The 23,288-nt window shown below is 56.0% G+C and overlaps 1 protein-coding gene across 5 annotated transcripts in view; it reads left to right on the top strand.

The window, feature by feature from the left end:
* POU2F2 (POU class 2 homeobox 2) overlaps positions 1–23,288 on the top strand; it is a 102,805-nt gene that overhangs the window by 31,249 nt on the left and 48,268 nt on the right. For all 5 annotated transcript variants that reach the window (XM_081516126.1, XM_081516109.1, XM_081516121.1 and 2 more), the window contains exon 2: positions 8,725–8,785. The gene's annotated coding sequence lies outside the window, so the exon portion shown is untranslated. The remainder of the gene's footprint in view (positions 1–8,724; positions 8,786–23,288) is intronic.

Raw genomic sequence — 23,288 nt, 5'->3', positions numbered from 1 at the left:
TCATTCAGGCTACTACTACTCAAAACCCACCTTCCTCGATTGGTCTTTCCTGACTTCGCCGTCTAAATTGACATCATCTTGTAACCCACCCCTTCCCCTGCTTTATTGTCTTTCTTAGCTCTGAAGTATATATTCTCATCTATTGTGTCCCTTTCTCCACTAAAAGGTCAACACTGTGAGGGCGGGGACTTTGTCTTGTTCACAGCTGTATCCCCCCCTCCTGGAACGATGCTCAGCACACTCTTAAGTTCTCAGAGGATGTTTGTCAGGGGAATAGGAGCTGGGCCCTTGTCATCCTGTTGCCCAGCATAATGGTGGAGCTGGATGTTGGAGGTGCTGAGCAAGGGTGGAGGGATCTCACCTTCTGGGGGAGAGAGGGGGCACACCTACCAGTGTAGGGGCATCGGCAAGCCAGGCCACCTCCTGCCTGAGCCTCGATGCAGCCGGACTCCAGACTCATCACCCAGGGCCCATCCACTCCACTCCGTCTTCCTGACAGTGTTCCCCTCACCCTAGCCAGTGCATCCTCGCCACCCCGCCCCGCCCCGCCATCATCACCTTTGCTTTCCCCCTTACTGTCCCTTCCCCTACTCCCAGGCCCTGACTCCTCCCCCCCGACCCCGCCGCCGCAGCAAAAGGCAGACCCCAGACTGTGGGGTCGCACACACCTTGCTTTGACTCCCAACCACAGCCGTGAGCAAATCACATCACTCCTTTTAAATCTCAACTTTCCTCGTCGACAAAATAAGGTTTTTGTGGGGATCAAGAGTGATCTGGTGTGTGATGATGATGCTAATAATAGCTGCTATTTATCGAGGACCCTGCCAGGTGTTAGGCATTGTGCTCGGCGCTTTGAACATTTCTTTTTTCATTAAAAAAAAAAAAAGCAGAGGAAAAAAAAAAATCAAGCCCGGCTTGTCCCCAGAGTGTCAGGCTTGGTGCATGCGACTGTGAAACACAAAGATGGACACAGCCCATGTGCACAGAGCTTACTGTCCCTCTGTGTGTGAACACACATCCCTGAAGTACACACCAGGCTCACACTCCTACTCAGCCCCTTTCGGCCGAAGCCTCAAGGGACAGTTTGGAGGCCTCTGAGGCAAGCAGCCCTCACAGATGAGAGAGCAGCTGTGCCACCCCCAATTCCTCTTCATGATCTCAGTTGGAACTTCCATTGTTCACGTCCAGATTGCAAGGCTTGGCACAGGGTCTAACCTCAAACTGGCCTCAGGAAATGCTTACTGAATGAATGAACGAACAAAGGAATTTCTCTTTTGGCCACACCAGTTGGTGTGTGGGAATCTCAGTTCCCCGACAGGGGATCGAACTTGCGCCCCTGTGGTGGAAGCACAGAGTGTCAGCCCCCGGGCCGCTAGGGGCGCCGCTGGAGGAGCACACGGAGCAGGAGTCTTCGCCTGTTTGCTCCCCGCAGGTCAGAGCAGTGGGACACGCTCCCCTTCTGCTGCACCCCGCCCTCACTCTGCACAGTCTGCTCACACACAGCACCATGGCTGATCATCCTAATATCTTTTCCACCATTCACTTGCCCCTTTCTCTGTCAGCTCTCTCCTAAGTTCATTATCAGCATGGTCTTGTTGCCTTCTCTCACTGGCTCTGTGAGGCAGGTGTTATTATTCTCATTTTGTGTTTGAGTAAACTGAGGCTTCCCCGACGGCTCAGTTGGTAATGAATCCACCTGCAATGCAGGAGACCCCGGTTCGATTCCTGGGTCAGCAATATCCGCTGGAGAAAGAATAGGCTACCCATTCCAGTACTCTTGGGCTTCCCCTGTGGCTCAGCTGGTAAAGAATCCACCTGCAATGAGGGAGACCTAGGTTTGATCCCTGGGTTGGGAAGATCCCCTGGAGAAGGGAAAGGCTACTCTCTTCAGTATTCTGGCCTGGAGAATTCCATAGACTGTATAGTCCATGGGGTCACAAAGAGTCGGACACGACTGAGCGACTTTCACTTTCATTTTCAAACTGAGACTCAGCGAGGTGAAGTGACTTGCCCAAGGTCACACAGCTTTTGGACTACCATGCTCTTCTGCTCCGTAGAATTGCATACCCTTGCACTAGTCCTTGGCCTGCATGCACATTTAATCTTGCAGGTTTTTCTCATCTCGGTGGCATAATGCGACCCAGGAGCCAGCTTTGGTCCTAGCTCTGTCACAAACAGCTGTGTGATGATTCGAAAATCTGTTCCCTCCCTCTGTTCCCTTCCTCTCCAACCATCCCTCCTGCCTGTGGGCCCTCAGTCAGATTCCTGAAGCAGGGACAGGGCACGGAATTCGGCTTGGTCCTACCAAACGCTGGAGCAAGTATTTCTCCACTGGGCAGATTTCAGATTCATTCATGTTCTGAGAGGCTCTGGGCTTGGCTGGGCTTGGACACAGTGAGAGCTTATGCTGGGAAATAAGCCAGCCAGCCAAGCCTGGCTGGGAGAGGGAAGGGGCTCAGAGATACACTGCCCATTGTGTGTTTGCCGAGAACCTCGCCACAGTCCCACCAATGCAGGACTTGTTAGCCCCACCTTTTGCAGTTATAAGCGAATGTCAAATCATGTGACACGTGTTCACTGTAAAAAAGTAGAAAATGCAGATACATAAAGAGATGAAAGAAACCCCATCACGATCATCTAGTTACATGAAAAAAAAGTTTTTTGATGGCTATCTTTCTAGATAGCTTTTTCTCAAACATGAGTATGTCTACGAGTTTACCCAAAGATGGCTCAGCCCTAAAGAATCTGCCTGCAATGCAGGAGACACAGGAGTCTCAGGTTCGATCCCTGGGTTAGGAAGATCCCCTGGAGAAACGAGTGGCTACCCACTGCAGTATTCTTGCCTGGAGAATCTGCATGGACAGAGGAGCCTGGCGGGCTACAGTCAATACGGGTCTCAAAGAGCCGGATATGACGAAGCTCGAGCACAATTTCACCCAAAGAATGTATTAAGATTCAGAAACCTGGAACCAAATTCAGAATTTTGACTTCTGGGAATTCCCTGGCGGTCCAATTGTTAGGACTCTGTGCTTTCACTGCTGGGGCCCAGGAATAGGATCCAGGTTCAATCCTTGGTCAGGGAACTAAGATCCCGCAAGCTGTGTGGTACAGCCAAAAAAAAAAAAAAAAAGAATTCTGACTTCTGCTCTAAACCTTTTTCTTGAGGATAAAAAAATTGTGTGTGTGTGTCTTTCATAAAAATGAAACCATCAGCTACATACCAGTTTATAATCTGTCTTTTATTCCTTTCTAACAATGGATTATGAATGTCGCTCCCTTGTCAGTGAATTTATTTCAAGCATATTTTCTACAACTCTGCAGCCCTCCTTTATCAGGCTGCTACACCATCACGTATTGTCCCAGTCCCCAGTTGTCAGATATCTAGGTTGTCTCCTGGCATTTCCTATTGTAATTATCACCAGTTTGCAGAACAGGACGATGAGGCTCAGAGGAGAAGTCCCTCCCATGTGTGAGAAGCTGAGGTACAAGCCAAGGGGACCTGGGGGTGGCTTAGGCGCTGGGGATGGTTCCCAGCCTCAGTCAGGACGAGGCTGAGGAGCCCTGACTGCAGGGAGAGGCTTGTGTAGAAGCCCCTTCCCTGGTGGTCCAGTTGCCAGTGGTTAGGAATCCACCTTCCAATGCGGGGGATGTGAGTTCGATCCCTGGTTGGGGAACGAAGATCTCACTTGCCACAGAGCAGCTAAGCCTGCATGCCACAGTGAAGACCCAGCACAGCCAAGGGTAAATAAATTAATATTTTTTTTAGAAAGAAGCCCCCACAGAGAAGATACATGACTTATCAGAGGGGTGGCGGGTGGGGGCGCCCGAGGAGGAGACCCCTCAGACCCTTAGGCCCCCAGACCCGGCATGCTGCCCATCTGGTTTCCCCCAGCCCTCTCCCTGCCTTCCTTCCCGAGCCCACTCGCCGCCTGCTTCATCCTTGCCAGCTTATCAATAGGTTAAGTGGTCAGGTCAGCGATATTGACCATTTGATTAGGACCTTGTCAGATCAATCCCTGGCTCATCTCATGGGCCTCCTCACCAGCCTACACCCCCGCCCTGCTGCCATGCTGGGAGCAGGTGGCTGTGGAAGGCTCCCCCTGCCCCCATGTGGCACCCCAGAACCCAGAGCCCTCAGGCAAGTTCAGAGAAAGTGAGAGCCAGCCCTGGCCTCCTGGCCTCGTATCCTCGTCCTGCCAGCTCAGAAGCTTCCAGTGTGTCTCCAGGTCTGCCCCTGCCCTGCCCGCCCCACCCCTGCCTCCTGGGCCTGTGTGGAGCCTCTCCTGGTCCCCATCCAGGCGCTGGGTTCCTGTACCCCCTACTTGTATGCACCCTCTTGCTTGCAGTCATTGGATCTTGCTTGCCCTGTGTCCTTCTCCCTTCAAAGTCTGGTCAGACTGAGCTACCCACCCCTGCTCTTGGCTGTGGCTTCACCTCTCTGAGTCTTCCATTTCCTCATCTGTATGGTGAGAATGATACTTACCAAACGATTGAGACAGTTCTGCAAGATCACACCCGCAGAGCAGCTAACCACACCTGAGGCATAGCTAGCACCCAGGAAACCCCGGCTGCTCTCACTCAGGGCTGCCCTGCTGGACTAATCTGAGCTGATGTGTTTGTAGGGGACAGTGGTTCCACCACATGTTCCTCAGCGAAAATGAATGTGGGCAGTCTGTCTGTGCGGCCAGTGGGCACTGTCATCCTCACTTGTCTAAGCTCAGGGTTGTACTCTGGCCTGGGCAGTGCTGGGGACCCCCAGAGAAGCCAGACCCCAACCTGCCTGCAGGAGAGTCATCCTGGCTTCAAGGAGAGCTGAGGGGCCAGGATTTCTCTCCTTCTCCTGTGAACATCTGACACTTCCTTCCCCTTGTCTGCGGTGCAGCTACAAGGAACAGAGATTCTAGAGTCAGAGAAGTCAGGGTTCTAGTCCTGGCTCCTTAGCTTCCTCTGCCAGGTCACTATAGGCCACCTGCTTTCCCCCTCTGTTCCTCAGAGTTCCCATTTGTGAAATGGGGAGGAGGCATCTTCTACACAGCTCCCATTCCTATCTTCCAGGGTCAAGGCCCTGCTGGGAATATGGCTGCAACTCCCACAGGGCTGCCTGCCTCTCCTATGGGGAGAGGCTGTTTACCTTGGGAGAGGGGTCTGTCAGGCAGGGGAATGAGGGGGTGTGGGGCCCAGAGAGATGCCACGAGGAGGAGAATTGGAGGCAGACAGGCCGGGGCGGTCCTGCCTGTGGGCATCGCTGCTGAGGGTGGCAGAGGGCAGAGATCGGGTGGGGAGTGGGGCACTGCTGGAGGGAAGTCCCAACTAGGGGAGCTGCCTTGAGGGAAGACCCCAGCCCGAAGGCGCCGTCTGACTCTGGGCCCCTGAGAGGCCCGGGGATTCCCCCGCCCGCCCCGCCATCACTTACACCAATATTGACGGTTAATGCCGTGTCACCACCGTGTTCAACACTCAGCGCGGCTAATTGTTTTGACTGGGAATCGGCAAGGCGATTAAACGCCATCGATTTTGCCCTGCGCGCTGCATCGATTTTTAAATTTCCTATTGATCCCGGCCCTAAATCTCCTTAACCAAGACCTCACGGTGGAGATGACAGCCGCTGATTAGCTCTGGGGGCGGGGGCGGGGGTGGGGAGAAGCCCCTGAGTTGGGGGAGAAACCCCAGCCCCTCCCTCTCCACAGGGACGGAGGGTCCTGGTCCCCTCTGCCCCGGAAAATGGGGGCCCAAACAGAGAGAGGGGGAGGAGGAGGAGTTGGTCAGACCCCTTGTTCCTTTGACACCCCTTTATTCATTCCCACTTGGGCTTGTTTCTGGTCTCTCTGCTTGTGTCTCCCTCTACTCCTCACCTCTGTATGTCTGGGTCTCCCCAACTCTTTCCCTTCTATCTATCCATCTATCTCAGTTCATCTTTTTCTCTTTCTCTTTCCTCCTTCTGAACTCCAGTCCTGCTTTCACCAATCCCTGTGTCCTTGGCTGGTCCTGGGCCTCAGTTTCCCCATCTGTACTGGCAGACTTGCCATGAGCTAGCCAAGTACCTGCCAGACATCCAGGTCCATGACCATCCTTCCCATCCCCCTGAAGTTGCCCCTCTGGAGACACACAGGTTTCAGGATGTGTGCCTCCTGGCTCTGTGACCCCCCCTACCCAGAGCTCCCCCTCTCTGAGCCCCAGCTTCTGAAGTTGCCCACTGTCCACTCATGGGGACCTGCCTGGGAGGAAGGTCTCCCTGAAACCCTGTCTCCTTGCCCCTGTCCTACAGTCCCTGCCCCTTCTCTGATCGCCCGCAACAAGGGTGGTCTTTGTGCAGGTTCAAGCAGCTTTTTCAAGACCACTTTCCCAGAAGGCAGGAAACCTGGGTTTCAGTAGGAGGCATGCAGACCTGACCTTGATAACCATCTCCGTGCCTCATCAAGCTGTACAGGATCCTGGGAAAGTCGTCTGCTCACAGCCTCGCCTGCCCCATCTGTAAAGTGGGGAAAACACCAGCCATCGCTTTGCCTTCCTGCGGGGCTGCAGAGAGGGTCTCCTCATTTCCCGTCGACCTCTCTATCCTCCAGTCTTTTACACAGCAGGCAGCGGGACTTGCCCTGAAGACAGACTGCATCGTCTCCTGGCTGTTTGGACTGGGTCCTGCCAGCTGCAGCCCCAGTCATCTTTCCCAGCTCTCTCACTGAAGCCTGGGGGACCGAAAGCTTGACATTCTCTTTCCTCCCACCTGGCCCCTCCACCTGGCTAAAGTGGGTTTGTTTGCCAGGCTTGGCTCGGAGTCCACATCCCCCCTGAGTCTTCCCTGACCTCCCCTAGGATTACCCTCTGCATCCTCTGCTTACACCAGTGTGTGAGCATCGGCTCTTTTTTTTTTTTTTTTCCTTAAATTGGGGTATACATGCTTTGGCTTTCCTGATGGCTCAGCGGTAAAGAACTTGCCTGCCAATGCAGGAGACGCAGGAGATGCAAGTTCCATCCCTGAGTCGGGAAGATCCCCTGGAGGAGGAAATGGCAACCACCTCCAATATTCTTGCCTGAGAAATCCCATGGATGGAGGAGCCTGGTGGGCTACAGTCCATAGGTTGGACACTAAAGTTGGACACCAAGCTACTAAACAACAGTTGTTGCCTTACAATTGTTGTGTTAGTTTCTGCTGCACTGCAAAGTGAGTCAGCTATATACATACATATATCCCCTCCCTCTTGGACGTCCCCCACCATCCCACCCATCTAGGTCATCACAGAGCCCTGAGCTGAGCTCCCCGCGCTATACAGCAGCTTCCACTAGCTGTTTTTGCATAGCAGTGTACACACGTCAGTCCAAGTCTCCCAGTTCATCTCACCCTTCCACCCCTCTCCATGTCCCTATGTCTGCATCCATTCCCTATGTCTGCGTCTCTGTTCCTACCCTGAAGATAGGTTCATCTGTACCATTTTTCTAGATTCCACGTACATGTGTTAATATACGATATTTGTTTTTCTCTTTCTGACTTCAGTCTCTGGCATCAGCTGTTCATTTGATCTCCCCAGCTCACCTTCAAGCCCCCAGTAGACAGGGCAGAGACCTGGTTTGATCCATCTCCGCATCTCCCACACTTGATTCAGAGCCCAGCTCAGACAAGCCTCCGTATCTGCTGATTGTTGTTTGTTGTTTAGTTGCTCAGTTGTGTCCGACTCTTTGCAACCCCATGGACTGTAGCCCGCCAGGCTCCTCTGTCCATGGGATTTTTTTCCCAGGCAAGAATACTGGTGTGGGTTGCCATTTCCTTCTCCAGGGGATCTTCCCAACCCAGGGATTGTATCCGGGTCTCCTGCTTGACAGGTGAATTCTTTACCACTGAGCTACCTGGGAAGCCCATCTGCTGATTAACCACATGAATAAATGAGTGAACAAATATACGAGTCAGAAGCATCACTGTGGCTTTTATTTTCATCTCCCCACAGCACACAGGCACCTAATAATGAGTAACCCTTTCACATTCCTCATTTGTCCCTCCCTGCAGTTATTTTTTTATATATTTATTTGCTATTTATTTTTGGCTGTGCTGGGTCTTTGTTGCTACTCGGGGCTTTTCTTTAGTTGCGGTGAGCAAGGACTACTCTCTAGTTGTGGTGCATAGACTTCTCATTTCAGTGGCTTCTCTGGTTGTAGAGCACGGGCTCTAGGGCGCAAGGGCTTCAGTAGTTGCAGTTCACAGGCTTAATAGTTGTGGCACACAGCAGGTGGGATCTTCTTGGACAGGAAAGGAACTCATGCCTCCTGCACTAGGGGGTGGATTCTGTACCACTGAGCCACCAGGGAAGCTGCCCACAGTCCTTTGAGATACATAGTTGGTCAATTAGTTACTCCCTTCCACCATCTATCCATTCACTGATATCATCCATCATGTCCTTCCTGAGTATCCCAAGTTTGCCAGGCCCTCTGTCAAGGGCTGAAGGTGTAAGACACAGTCCTTGCCCGTTAAGGAGGCTCCAGTCTGATAGGAAAAACATATGTTCAACAAGATGTTCATCAGTCTGCCCATTCACGAGTTGGGGACTCTGAGGCTCAGAACCCGGAAATGCAGGTAGCCCATGGCTGTCAGGACCTGAGTCTATAGTCACCAACTTGTGACACCCGATGGTGTGACAAGAGCAGGGTCCCTCTGCCCCAGGAGGGCCCCCTCCTGCTCGAGGTGGTGACACTTCTCAAATTCCCCAGCATGCTGATTTCCTTCTCCTCTCTCTCCAGGTTCTCTACTGGACCGGGTTGGTGGCCTGAATGTATTAGCTTTGCTGCTTCTGCCCAAGAGGTAAGGGCTGTGGCTCCCGGAGTTCTGCCAATCACGGAGTCTTGTCTCCTCTCGGAAGCCCTGGCTTTCCCATCCTTGTCCCCGGCCCCACCCCCGGGGCGTTGCCCTTCCTCTTCCTGCCTCCGTGCTCCATGAGGTCAGTCTGAGTGATGTGTGTTTTCATCCTCTGTGCATCCTGCGGCTTCCTGGCCAAACCTGTGGTTCTGGACATTGGCGACTGTGGGAATTTCAGCTGATGAGGGTCGGGGCTCAGGAGGAGAGGTGGGGGTAGCTTGGTGGCTCAGATCATAGCTTGGGGTCAGGCCCTCCTGTGTTGGAATCTCTTTTCTGTCCCTTCTTAACTGCGAGTGGCTTGGGACAGTCAGAGCCTCATCTGTAAAGGGGTGTAGTAACAGAACCCATCGGACACGCTGTCCTGAGGACGGAAGCCTAGGAAAGCTATTCAGGTTCCAGCTCTGCAGCCAGGGAGCACCAGCCCTGCCAGCGGCCCGCTGTGCGATCCTCAGTTTCCCCGTCTGTCAAAAGAAGGTGATAACAGCACCCCCCAACACACACACACGAGGAAGTGAGGACAAAAGAAGTGAACTCCATGAAAGCAGGAGGTTTCAGGAAGCAGGGACTTGAGATACGGCTGGAAGATCCCCTGGACAAGTTGGGGTTTGTGAGGTGCCTCCTTGGATACCACTGAGACCCCGAGCTGGAAGCAGGGGTCCTCCAGCCATTCAGCTTGCAGGAAGCAGAGGCTCTGGGCATCAGCTCTGGGATTTGCTGCACCAGCTTGGTGAGGCCTCGGCAGTGTGCGTCTGAGGCGGGGTAGGGAGAGGGCCTCTGAACTGGGACCCGCCCCGTGCTGCCCCAACCAAAGCAGTTTAACTTACAGATCTTAGGACCCCAGGGAGGCCTCTGCTTGCTCTTGGGAGGGGGGTGGGGTCACAGCCTGACTTTAAGAAACAGAGAAAGCTGTAGCCTAGGGTTGGCAATCTGGTGTGCTAGGGACTGCACCAGACTGGAAAATGCATTGGCAGGAGTTGGGGTGCTGCTTTTCAGCCCCACTGACTGTCCTCTGGTAGAAACGTGCCCCCCATTTGTCAGCTTTTTGGATTTCTCAGGAAAAGCCAGAAGTCCAGACTGTTATGTGAAATCTCTCAATTTTTAAATATTGATAACTCTCCACAATTTCAAAAATCTCCTTGTGGTTCAAACCACATATTTCAGACAACCTTTGGTTCATGGATTTCCAGTTTTGCAACATTTAGTATAGACTTTCTCCCAGGAAAACGCATCCATACATCTACTCAGTTGTGCTCTGACCTCAGGATACTCACAGACCCCTCCCTCAAAACTCATCCATGGACCCCATTCTAGCTGGTAAGGAATGTAAGAGTCTGAACTACTTTCTCCAAGAACCAGAAGTGTAGCTTTCCCAGGAACTGCTGTGTCTTCTGCTGCTCTTGATATTGAAAAGAAGGTCAAGGAGCTTCCAGGCTGCAGAATTCATCTGGGGGCTAGAGGCTGGCTTTGAGGAATGCCTGAAAGTTGGGCTAAAGTAACAGAGATGTTTAAAAAGAATTATGTGTCAGAGTTAGTGGAGATTATAGTCGGGGCTGTGATTTTAGTTCTTTGTGTTCAAATAGATGTTTGTTAAATAGTCAAGGTTTCACAGACATACACATGACAGATTGGATAACACGTGCCAGAGAGCTGTTATAGTCTAATGGGGAAACTGATGTTTATCTGGGGCCACCTCTGTGCCAGGGCCTGTTCTGGGCACCGGCTGCCACCCTGTGAAGTGGACGTGAGTTGCCTGTTGTGAAAGGAGGAAACTGAGCCACAGACGAGGGATGCCACTGGCATCAGGTCACCTAAGGTTACCATGGTAGAGTCTTGGTTACCATGATAGAGTCTTGAATGTCTGCCTGAGCTTGAAGCTCTCATTCTTCCATTTCACCAACACCCACCCCAGGTTTGGAATCGCCTCGAGGTGGCCAGTCTTTGTGCTTCGGGGATGAATTTGATTTGTGGGATGGGGTGCAGAGAGGGATACTCAGAGCCTTATTTGGAACCAACTCTGATCAATTTGGGGCTTCCCTGGTGGCTCAGATGGTAAAAAATCTGTCTTCAATGCAGGATTCAACCTGGGTTCAGTCCCTGGGTTGGGAAGATCCCCTGGAGAAGGGAATGGCTACCCACTCCAGTATTCTTGCCTGGAGAATCCCATGGACAGAGGAGCCTGGCAGGCTACAGTCCATGTGGTCCCAAAGAGTCAGACACGACTGAGCCACTAATACTTTCACTTTTCACTTTTCTGATCAATTTAGCAGTGCTGATACTAATAATGGATAATACTGTGACTGCTTGTTGGTGTTTTGATAGGAACTAGAGACAGTTATACGGTAGAGATGTTTTTGCTTATGGAGTCTGTAAACTAAAGCAGACTTAAAGGCTGTTGCCAAAATACCTGAGTGGTTTGAGGATAAGTTCAACCCCCCGGAGAGATGTTTGAAGGGAGCCACACCCTTTTAAGTGTATAATTTTGTTACAAAACAATTACAGCAAATAGCGTTCCCATCCCCCACTGTCTCTTGGGAGGTGACTACTTCCCCAAATGTGTCCAGAGGCCTCCTCAATGCCCCAGAAGGAACTGGAGCGCAGAGCCCAGGGTGAGCGAGAGCCCCTCCAGCCCTGGAAGTGCTGGGTCAGCCTCTGGCGCCCACGCGGCTCCCCCTCCTTCACTCCCTCTGGCCTTCCTCTGGCTTTCCTCCCATCCCAGCCAGAGCCTTGTCCCCACTCTTGGTTGGGCTCACCTTTCCACCCTTCCATCTAGGGCTCCCCGACCCCTCTGACCTGGCCAGGCCCCCCACCCTGTTCTTCCTTCTTGCCCATTGTCCCTGCATCTGATCATATATTCTGTGTAGTGTTTCCCGCCTTAAGCTTCATGGAGGGGACAAGAGAGATGTCTCTACTTATCCAACATGTCGACACCCAGCCCTTAGCATAGTCTAAGTGTTCAGTTAAGTATTTGTTGAGGGGACTTCCCTGGTGGTCCAGCGGTTACACTCCACGCTTCCACTGCAGGAGGCACGGATGTGCCTTGGTCAGTAACTAAGATCCTGCATGCCTCATGGTGTGGCCAAAAAAAAAGGTAATTTTTGAATGAATAAATGAGTGAGCACATAGACATTTAAACCCACATCCATCCATTTATTCCTTCAGCCACCATCTCCTGGGGGTTCTTGTGTGCTGAGCCTTGTGCTGTGATCAGGTGACGATGCAGGGGGGAGGCAGCCCTGTGTGGCCTCTGAGGGGCTTCCTGGCTAGTGTGCGGGGTCGGGGGGAGGTGGAGACAGGCCCAAATGCTACTAACCTGAACCTGGGGCTCAGGGAGGGGTTGGACCCCGAAAGAAGGGGGAGTCTTTGGCAGGAGGAGGTGGGAAGGCATCTCCTGAGGGTCTTGGAAGCCAAAGGGGATGTTACAGCCCGGGTCGGGGGTGGTCACTCATGGAGACTGTGGATGCTGGCTTGATCTGAGTCCCCGTGGACGTCTGAGGCAGGAGCAGGGCTGTGTCCCCACCTTGTCTCCCTCCCTCCTGTCCTTCCATCCTTCCACAAAAAGACACGGTGCCCTTCGGTGTGGACCAGGCCCTGGGGGCCCAGAGGTGACTCTGGCCTGAGCACTAGGGCCCACCTGGAGTGCCCGCACACCCCACCGGGGCCCAGAGTGCCCTGGAAGCAGGAGCTTAGCAGTGGGTGAAAGGCTTCTGGTGCTGGTCTGGTGTGGTGACTGGGACGGAACCCAGGACTGCATCAGGAGGAAGACGTTGAGCTGCTTGATGGGCAGGTCCTCCCTGGAGGGGGTGGGTGTGGCCTGGGACACTCCTTGATCAGAAATGCCAGCCCTCGTGGCAGCGCAGGTGTTCTGAGAGCCGAGGAACCAGAAGGTTGGAGCCAGAAGGTGGAGTGGGGAACTTGCTCTAATCCCTCAGGCTGGCTAGCACCCAGGGAGGGGGCTCTGGCTCCAGGAATAGGGTGTGTGCTGTTGCAGATGTGGCCTGGGGGTTGGGGGCTGGGCCAGGCTGGAGCATCAGCACGGGGCCGGCTGCTTGGATGCTACTGCTTCGCTGGCCCCCGGCTGGTGCACAGGGTGCGGCTGGGCTGTGCTGGTGCAGGCAGGCTGGTGGGCCATGGGTGACGTTGCTCCTTGTCGAGTGTGGAGTTGAGTTCCCCTGGGGGGGCTGCTGTTTGTCACTGTGGGGTGCTGTGAAGCAGCAAAAGGTCCCTTTGGTGCGTCTGCCGTCCCTGGGTGGGTGGAGACAGCTGTCACCCACCCAGGACTAGGAGTATCTCAGGTGGGGCCTTACAGACGTGGCTGGCCCTCTTAGCAGTTTCGGGGACCAATGAGTGCCTGGCGTACCTGACAGTCCCAGAGCAAACGGAGGCTGGAGTGCCTGTCATCCAGCAAGCATGGAGCCCCTGGGGCTGAGGGCACACACTTGACCCTGATTGCACACCGATGGCACCGGTGAGGGCGCGGTGGCAGCAGGCGGGCCACAGAGTCTGACCCCACACGCTGCAGTGAGCGCCCGCCCCCACCCCGGCACTGTCCAGCGCTCGGTGCTCCATGTTCTCTGCTTGTCTCTGATTTCCCTTCTCTCCTCCTCCTCGCCCTGGGGCTCCACCTCCGTCTTCCTCTTCTTTTTCCCATGTCTTGGTGTCTCTGTCCCACCCTGGTGGCCTCCTTTTCCTCTGAGCCTGGATTGGCTTCCAGTCTTGAGTGCAGGGTGCATATGGGTCCTTGTATAGCTTTCTGTCTGCAGTGCAAACCACGGTGGGGATGTGGACCTGCTGAGGGTGGGGAGAGGGGCCAGGAAGAGAGAAGGAAAAAAGGTACATGAAGGAGAAGCAAGACAGGAGGGGCGCCTCCAACTCCAGGACAGCTTCTGAGGCCCCTGCAGGGCCAGCAGCCCTCCTCCTCCCCTTGGGGTGCGTGTGGACGGGAGGGACGGCCAGGGGGGTCACCTGAGAAAGGGGGGTCTAGGCATACGCCAGAGAAGAGTGGGAGAGAGAGACTCGGGGAGACTCAGAGTGTACCCCATGACAGAGAAAGGCCTGGAGAGAAGGGGCAGTGAAGAGCAGGTAAAGAGCCACGGAGACAGGAGGAAAGTCAGCCGGGAAGCGGAGTCAGAGACAGAAGGAAAGCTGAGCGCGTGTGTGTGTGAGAGGGACAGAGCGCGATGCTGAGGCCTCCAGGCTTGCGGGGAGGGGGCAACAAGAAAGATGGGGCCGAGGGCCGTGGGAGAAGGTAGCAGAGCCGTGGGGCAGGAGGGACACGCTTCATGCCCACCCCCTGGCTAGCCTGCTGAGCCCCAAGTGTAAGGGACCCTCCTGCAGACCCTGTGTGTGTGACAGGGAGGACCCAGTGACAGGAAGCGGGCAGGTGGAATGTACCGCAGCTACCCGCTCTGTGGTCCTGAGCCCAGTCTGCCCCGTGCCCTCCCTGGTGCTGCCCCCAGCGCTCCCTGCCCATTCGGCCTGTCCCCTCCCCAGCGCCTCCATCCCTGGGTTTTTGGTTCTGTTGTGTTCTGGCCCACATAGAGCCCAAAGGGCCATGGCCACGGAGTGTGCTGGGGCACCGTGGACTCCTGACCTGGGGGAGGGGGAGAAGCGTGTGTGTGTTTGTGTGTGTGTGAGAGGGAGAGACAGAGCGCTGGAGTCGCTCTGGGCTTGGTCACCCTGGGCTCAGCTCCAGCTGTCTGTCTGTCCTGGATCATCACCTTCCCCCACCTCTAGCTGTGTGTGTGTCTCTGGAGTCCCTCTCGCCAGCTGTCTCTCACCTGCTCGGTCTCCCCTGCCTGTCCCTCTCTGTCTTTTCTCTCTCTGTCTCTCGGCCTCATCTCAGGCTCTCACTCCGGTTGTTCTCCTCCGGTTAGCTCCTGCGCTCCCTCTCTCTGTCTCTGTCTTCCAGCTCTCCCTGTTCTTGCCACTCCGTCCCTGGCTTTCCGGTTCTGCTGTGCTCTGGCCCTCTGTCTGTCTCTCTCTCCTGTCTCTCCGCTCTGGTTGTGTGTGTCTCTCCGTCGGGTCCTCCTGTCTGCCCTTCCCCGGCTCTTGCTCTGCCTTTGCCTCCTGTGTCTGAGGCTGTGTCTCTTCTGGTCCCTTTCATCTCCTGTCTCTCCCCGTCTGTCTCTCACGCTCTCTGTGGGTCTCTCTCGTCCCTCGTCTCTGCGGGTCTCTGGCCGTCCATCCCTGCCTCTGTCTGTGTCTCTCGCTCCCCCTCCCTTCCCCCCCTTTTTTTTCTGTTTCTAACACCCACACTCACATCTACCTCAGGAGTAATTGCTTTTGTCTGGGTTGGACTGGACTTGTGGTGGGGGGAGGGTGGGGGGAGCGGGTGGTGCTGGGGGGGTTGGGAGGGACGGAGGTCGCTTGGTGGAGTTGAGGTGGCCTCCGCCAGAGCAGGAGGTGCTGAGGAGCAGAGGTCCGGCCACCCAAGGGGGCTGGGGGAGGGGGCCCTGGGCCCATGCTGGCAGGGGTCTGGGGCTTCTGACGGGGAAGGGAAGAAGGCAGACAGGTCCTCACGTTTGGATTTGGAGACAATGTAGTGACAGAACAGGCTAGCCAGCATCACAGTGGCAGTCTCGGCCTCGAGCCCTCCCCCATTCAGATACACCTCTCCACCCCCCGAAACGCCATCATGTGCCTCGAGTCACCATGACACATATGAGGACACACCCAGAGCCTCCAGCCCACTCGTGGAAATACACGCGGCCATTGGCACGCAGGGACACGCCAAGTCACGTAGACACACAGGAAGCACCCTGGGTCTCTGACACTCACAAAAAGGAAGCCGCCAGCACGCCAGGGACAAACACCTACAGCCACCCACCGACACAGGCGCGGATTCCGCACACGGACACGTGGGGACTCAGGCTCTGGTTCCCAGACGCTCATAGAACCGTCCACTCCCAGACATACTCAGCAGGGGCTCGAGCACACGCGCCAACCCCCACGGTTTCCTAGAACCCAGAACGGGAAGGCACCACGTTACTGGGCCCCAGGGGTCACTGAGATGCCCCTGGGCACACACCCACACTTGTGGGGACAGGCAGATCCACATACACACACTTACATATTCGGGGACACCCAGGTGGAGGAGACTATGGCGGAAGCACACGCGCACAGAGCCACCGCGTCTCCTGGGACACACCCACCACCTTGTGGTCACACGGGGTGACTCAGTGGCTGAGACACGCGGGGACACACAGTCCTGGAGCCCCACTGCCAAGCCAGAGGACTTACAGACTCACCTCTCCAGGCACGCCGGGGGTGCACGCACGCCCTACACATACGGCCACTCGGCCACTGCAGCCTCCCCTGGAATCTCCTGTCAGATGCCTCACGAGCCCTCCCCCACATCCCACAGTGCAGGCCAGGCCTTGGGGCGAGGCCAAGGTGGAGCTGCCCACAGAGACCCCAGGAGGGAGCAGCCAGGACTCTGTGGGTGGGCAACAGGCTGCCCCGGAGCAGCCCCACTGTTCTTGGCATCCACTCAGCAAAGCTTACCCCATCACCCCCCACCCCATGGGCTCTGGACAATGCCTCCCCAGCCCCCAGGTGCCTGCTGCCCGCCTCCCAGAGGGCCATCCCTCTTGTACCTTCAAAGGTTTCCATCTCCCTGAACCGCTCCCGACTGAGCAGGGACCTGCTTTATCCCAGGGGCTCTGTCCCTCCATCTCTCCCAGCCCCCTGACCTGCCAGTGGGACCCCCGTCCCCACCTGCTGCCCTGTCCACCCCCATACTCACCCCCTCTCCTGGCTGTCCAGGCTCTCCCCCTCCTGCTGTAGGGGGCTGGCACCAGGTGGGGGGCCTGGCCCCTCAGAGGCGTGGGTAAGGGGTCCATGGGGGTGGGGGGGTCTAGGTGCGGCTCTGGGAAAGGGAAGCAAGGCAAGCAGGGGAGAGAGAGAGAGGCAGAAGCAGGCAGGCAGCCAGCCGGCTTTATATCCCTGCCGTATTGATCTACCATGTCACAGACCCGGTCGATAGCCAGCCGAGAAGGAGAGGGAGAGAAAGGAGGGGAGGTTTGGGGGAGGGCAGTGGGACCCCTATAGTCCGTGGCCCATCTGGGCCCTTCCTGGCAGGCTGCGGGGGGGTCTGTTCCAGCCACCCCCCCAAAAAGGGGCCAGTTATGTCCTCCCCGTCTCCCTCTTGAGTGCGGCCCTCTTTCCCTGAAAGCCGCCTTGGTAGAAGACTTTCAGCACAGGAGATCGGCACATTTCTTTCTGTCTCTGGCGGCTCTTGGTCTCTCTCGTGGGCACGGAGAATGGGGGTTTGGGAATGGGGGGCTCAGGGCTGTTCACTGTCTCAGCTCCCCTTCGCTCTGGGTTGGGCTGGTTAGGTGGGAGGCCCAGAGACAGTGTGGGCTTAGGAAAAGGATGAGTGGGACCTCAGATCTTCCTTCTTTGCTGTGTGACCTTGGGCACGCCAGAGAACCTCTCTGAACACCCTCTTCTGAAGCCATCTTTAGCACAGGAGGGTGCTAAAGCCCTCCCACCTTTAGCACAGGAGGGCTCCATCCTCATTAGTTTTCTGCCCTTTTTGACTGGAAGTTCCACCTTGAAGCTGCACTAGGCCAGCGTTAGAGACATACCATGTTTAGAATGTCTTTCTCCTGGTCCCCCCACCCCAGCAGCCTGAGAGGAGAAACCAACCTCTTGCTCTCCTCAGCCTCCTCTTCCCTCTGAAGAAACTGCTACCAGCTGCCCCACACCCCATCTAGGGTTCCCCTGACAGGGCGGGAAGCGAGGGGTGTCTCCCTAGACATGAAGCGGAGAAGAGGGGGAGCTCCATCTAACGGGACAACGCTGAGAACCCTGGGCTGTGCCTCCCTTTCAGATCCAGCCCTGCCTCTGTCTCCTTTCCGGGCCTCAATTTCCTCCCCAGACCCAAGCTTCAAGGTTCTGCGTGGCTCTGGGATCCACAGGGGTTGGTGCTGCCGGAAGGCAGGGGCACCCAGAGGGTGAGACCAAGGCCGGAGGGGCGCGTGCTGCCCGTCCTCAGCCAGGAGGGCCTGGGTCCCAGGTGTGGGCCCCCCAGCCCTCCGGCTCCCCGGGGCTCCGGTTCTTTGTCTGTCCAGATCCTCCTTCCTTCGCAGCCCAGCCTCCCTGAGAGGTTGAGGAATCACCTTAGCCTTGACCCGAGGGGGAGGGCAGCGGAGGGGCAGGCAGGCCCCACCCCGCCTCCTGCCCACGGCCATCCCCACAGCCTCCTTCCTGCTTCCCCGAGTTCCAGGCTGCCGCCTCCCCAAGCGACAGGCCGCTGCTCCCTTTGTTAGGGAGGGGGAGGGGAGAGAGCTGAGCTGAGGGGACGTGGCTTGACCTTCGACCTCTCCCCTTCCCTCCTCCCATCCGGGTCCCCAGGGGCTCAGAGCCCCCTTGACGGACAGTTCTGACCATCAGCCAAATGGCTCTGGGAGTGAGCAGGGGGCCAGGTAGGGGGGAGGGGAGGAAGGCCTGGCTAGGGCCCTGAGCCCCCCAGAGGGGGGTGTCATGTCATGGGTTAGGGGGAGGCCCTTAGGACAAGGGGCAGGGGACAATAGGCACCCATTCCTGGGGGGAGCCTCATTTGACGGGGGCCGTGCAAGCAAAGCGGGGCTCAGCCCAGAGACAGCAGCTCTGGACCCTCTATGGGTAGGGGCCTGGCTGGGCAGATGCCCCCACCCTGCCCCCACCCGGCCTGCGGCTTTGGGAGTGCAGCGAGTTTTTTTTTTAAAAATTAAAAGAAAAAAAAAATAACAGGAGCAAGAGAAGCTGGGGGAAAAAATATATAAGAAAAAATATAATAAGAACTAAGCGGTGGCTGCAGGAGAGAGAAAGGGCAGGAGGCAGGGAGGGGGGCGCAGGGGGGAGGGCGGCTCGGGCCCTGGTCGCTGCGGAGGCCCGGCCGCCGGCCTCCGCGCCGAGCCCTCCGCGTCCCCCCTGACGGCCCCCTCCAGCCCCGATCGATCCAGTTTCTTGGCAATAAAGCATTTTTATTGTCAGCTGCCCTGAATGCCAAATGTGAGCCTGGTCCTGCTCCCCCCTCAACCCGCTTCCTCGCCACCCCTCCTCCAGCCCTCCTCCACCCCCTCTCCCGCCACCCCCCACCGCAGAATCCGCCTCTTCCATCACTGCGACCCCTTCCTCTTCCTCCTGGTCCGTGTCAGCCGCAGTCCTGTACACGCTCAATAATCCACCAAGCCCCCTCCCCAGCTCGGCTGCTGGGCACCCCTCCCTAACCCCAAAACCAAAGGGGAGCGGAAAGGTGGGCTCGGGTAGAGTGGTCTGGGAGGCACAGCGATGGACAGGAGGCTGTCGGGGTGGGCAGGCAGGGAGCTGGTGGCCACAGGTTGAGGGAGCCATGGGCAGAAGTCCGGGTAGCAGAGGGTATGGGACCGCCGAGAACAGGTGGGGGATGCAGGCCCGGCCCCTCTGGCTCCTGCCCCCCTGTCGCGCCATTGTGATCCTCCAGGGTCAGCTCTGCTCCCTCCACACTGAACCTGGGTCCCTGTCCATCCGGCCCCTGCCGCTGCGGGCAGGGGAAACAGGCTGGGTTTGGACACCTCTCACACACACAGCTGCCTCGGCCTCTTCAGGTTCTGGGGACAACGGCACGCACCCCACAGGACCGCGGTGTGAGGGCCAGAGGAGCAGGTGTCAGCGAAGCAATTTGCAGAAGGCCCCGGCGGCCCCACCCTGGCCACCCTTCCTCCTCCTGCTCTCCGTCCTCTCTTTGTCCCTCTCTCCGCTTTCCCCATCCCTGTCTCTGTCTCTTTGCCATCTCTCTGTCTCTGACTCTCTTTTCTGCTGCCTCTCCCCTGGGGATGTAAGCACCCACACCCTTCTCTGTTCCACCCGTACAGTCCAGCGGCTCCTCCCCACACCCCTCTTTTTCTGCCCAGCTCCCTCCTTTTACCTTTCTCGTCCCACCCGACCCCTACGTTTCCCTCTCATTTCAGTCTCCCCTGGGTTACCTCTCCTCCCACGGTTGAGAAAATAAACAGAGGCCCATGTTCTGGAGAGGCAGCAGAAGACAGAGGCAACAGGGCTCAGCCCTCTCTCTCTCTCTTTGCGGGGAGGGTGGCCCTGTCTACACCTGCAGAGATGGAACTGGAGAACCCAGTTCTCCAGAGACGGGCTGCAGAGATAGCCTGTGCTCCAGCCACTTGCCTGCTCTGAACCTTGGTTTGCCCCTGAAAAGCACTGCTCAGAGGGCAGTTATGGCCCCTCCCGTGGAGAACCCACCCCGGAAAGGCCTGGAGTTCTCTGGGGAGGGAGCAGGGTGGGGGACCGAATCCTTCCACTGGGGGGCATGGTCACCCCTCCACGCAGGTGCCCCCACGATGGCATCTCAAGACTGCAGGCCTGCTCTCTCCCTTCTCCTGGCAGCCAGGGAAGGTGAGCTGAAGAGAACCCGGGATGCCAGGCTTTTCACTCTTGGTCTGGGCAGGGTGGTGCTTTAGGGAGCAGTGCAGGGCATGACCCCCAGCCCACCTCCCCTGTCTACTCTGGTGGTCAGGGGCTGCCTCACTTGTCCCCAGATTAGGGTCTTTCCACAGATGGGGTTCCGGAGATACGTGTGGAGCCGGTGAGGAAGTGAGGAAGGACCTGCGCCATGTTTAGGCCAGAGGAGAGAGGGAGAGAGGGAAGGGAGATGGCCAGGAGGTGGGGCAGAGCGGGGGACAGGCTGCAGGTGGGGGAAAGAGCAAAGGGATTCAGACACCTGTGGGTTGAATCCATGGGAAGGTGGGGGACTCTGGGGAGGAGGAGGACTCTGAGACGACCCTCGGTCTCCTTGCCAAGCCACCACCCTCCCCTGAGGACTTGGTGACCCGCCCTTCATCACATCCCTACATTAGGGCATTGCTTACATTCCCTCCCAGCCCCCCGGGTCTCGCAGAGACCCGTTTGCCAAGGGGAGGGAAGAGCTCGCTGTTAGTACCCCCAGCACGTGGTAACGGGCAGGTTGGTGTATAGGGTGATGTATGTGCACATGTACCTCCTCACATGTCCTGTGCTCGTTTATGCCTAAAACACCTCTTACTTTTCACCGTGATGAATTATTTGGTATTATCTTCAGATGCTAGTTTCCCAACTAGTAAAGAACCTCCTCAACAGGAGAGGAAGATCCCTGTGGGCCATGTGAGGGTGGCTGGCCCCCTGGGCTAGAGCCAGCCTGGGCCCTGGGATGGAGATGAGGTTTACAGGTGACTGAGGTGTGAAGGCCTGGGAAACCTGGAAGGAGTGGCGGGGAGCTCTGGGGGTAGAGGGTGGAGAGGGGCAGATCGAAAGGCCCTCTCCACCGTTTCCTGGTTCCCACCTCCACAGCCAGTGCAAACTTGAGAGTCCGGTTCCAGATGCCCCTCCTTTGAGAGGACCTTTCTGGTGACCTTGTCCCCACCGGCCTCTCATCATTTCCCCCAAGCTTTGCTCACGCGGTCCCCTCACATGGAAGAGCAACACGGTAACAGCTGCTCATGGACCACGTACTGCATGCTACACACCTGGCCTTTGGGCTCTTGGCGGATCCTCATCATTAGATGGTGGGGCATGATCATTATTCCCATTTTGCGGATGGGGACACCGAGGCTCAGGGAAGGGAAGTGGCTCACCCAAGATGACCAGCCAGTGAGTGGCAGAGCCAGGACTGCCATTCAGACCCTCTCCATTGGTTCAACCCCACAAATGTTGGTCAAGAACTCACTGCAGGGACCTCCCTGCCCCAGTGGTTAGGATTCCATGCTTCCACGGCAGGGGCTATTGGTTCAATCCCTGGTCAGGAAACTAAAGTCCCACATTCCCACATGCCCTGCAGAGCAGGCAAAAGAAGAAAGAAACAACACTGTGAGGGGGTGAAGTTTTGTTGGAGATGCGTGGGAAACGTAATGGCCTTGATGTGAGGGGCTCAAGTCCCAGCTCTGCCACGGACTTGCTGTGACACCGTGGGAAGGTAGTTTCTCCTCTCTGAACTTGGATTTCCTCTGGGTCGGAGCCACCATCTCGTAAGAGCCAGAGAATGAGGAGCTGTAAAATGCCTGGCAGATAAGGTTACTTGACAAATGGCCATGCCCTCCTCTCTTGTTCTTCTCCGATTCTGGCCCATCCTCTAGGTTCCAGCTCTTTCAAGCTTTTATATTTGAAGGGTATTTTCCCAGGTGGCTCAGCGATAAAGAATCCGCCTGCCAAGCAGGAGATATGGGTTCGATCCCTGGGTTGGGAAGATTCCCCGGAGAAGGAAATGGCAACCAACTCCAGTATTCTTGCCTGGGAAATCCCACGGATAGAGGAGTCTGGCGGACTACAGTCCATGGGGTCGCAAAAGAGTCAGACACGACTTAGGGACTAAACAACAACATCTCATGCCCAGTTTTGTCTCTTTTTTTTCCCCAAAACACTGTCAGTATTTTTTGTCTCTTGGAATCCTCACCACTACCCTCTAAGTGAGGCATTTTATATGTATGTATACACACATATATATACGCAAAAAAGGTATATGTAACTTTTTTTTGCTACATTGCATGGCATGTGGGGGTCTTAGTTTCCTGACCAGTGACTGAGCCCTTTCCCGCTGCAGTAGAAGCACGGAGTCTTAACTGCTGAACTGCCAGGGAAGTCCTGGGAGGCATTATTGTATTGATTTGACAGAAGGAGAAACTGAGGCTCAGAAGACTCAAGTCCTCTGCCTCAGGTCCTCGTCCCCATAAATGACTCATTTGTCCGAGCGCTTGCTCTGTGCCAGGCCCTTGGAGATAAAGAAGTGAACAAAACTGGCACAGCTGATGTCCACAGAGTCGACAAACACAGAGGAGGCAGATCTTTAACTGTAAATATTGGTTAAATGCAAAATCAGAAATTGTGATGAAGTCCCCTAAAGGAGAGACAATAGGGAGCCCACACAGAGAGGGCAAGACGTTTAAGCTGAGCCTCGAAAGATGAGTAGGATTTAAGCAGGCAGAGAGCATTCGAGGAAGAGAGACCAGCACATGCAAAGGGCCTGGGGTCGGAAAGACCTTGGTTTGAGGAGCACAAAGCAGGTGGTGAGACTTAGAGCAGGATAGAAGAAGGGGAGAGTGGTGAGGGGAGAGGGGAGAGTGGTCGGCAGAGGCCAGACCACACGGGACTCTAGGCTGAACTAAGGGGCTTGTTTTCTGGTTTAGGTTTTCGTTTTTGTTTTGGCTGCCACTCATGGCTTGCAGGATCATAGTTCTCCGACCAGAGACTGAACTCACGTCCTCAACAGTGAAAGCACAGAGTCCTAACCCCTAGACCACCAGAGAATTCCTGGATTAAGGAGTTTTGGGGTTTATTCCCCAAATGGGAGAGGTCTCTGAAAAGCCTGAAGCAAGGGGGCAACCCAGCCTGATTAAATTTCAGAAAGACCCTTTCTGGGTTCAAAGGGTCATATGAGACTATCAGGGTCCAGCATGGACACCCAGAGACCAGCAGGAAGTAGGCTGCTGACGTCACCGGAGCC

The sequence above is a fragment of the Giraffa tippelskirchi genome, chromosome 7 (genome assembly GCF_054371585.1).
Source record: "Giraffa tippelskirchi isolate mGirTip1 chromosome 7, T2T-mGirTip1v1.2.pri, whole genome shotgun sequence".
In the NCBI taxonomy this organism is placed as follows: domain Eukaryota; kingdom Metazoa; phylum Chordata; class Mammalia; order Artiodactyla; family Giraffidae; genus Giraffa; species Giraffa tippelskirchi.
The sequence above is the reverse complement of the archived record's forward strand: the minus strand, read 5'-3'. Positions and strand labels throughout refer to the sequence as shown.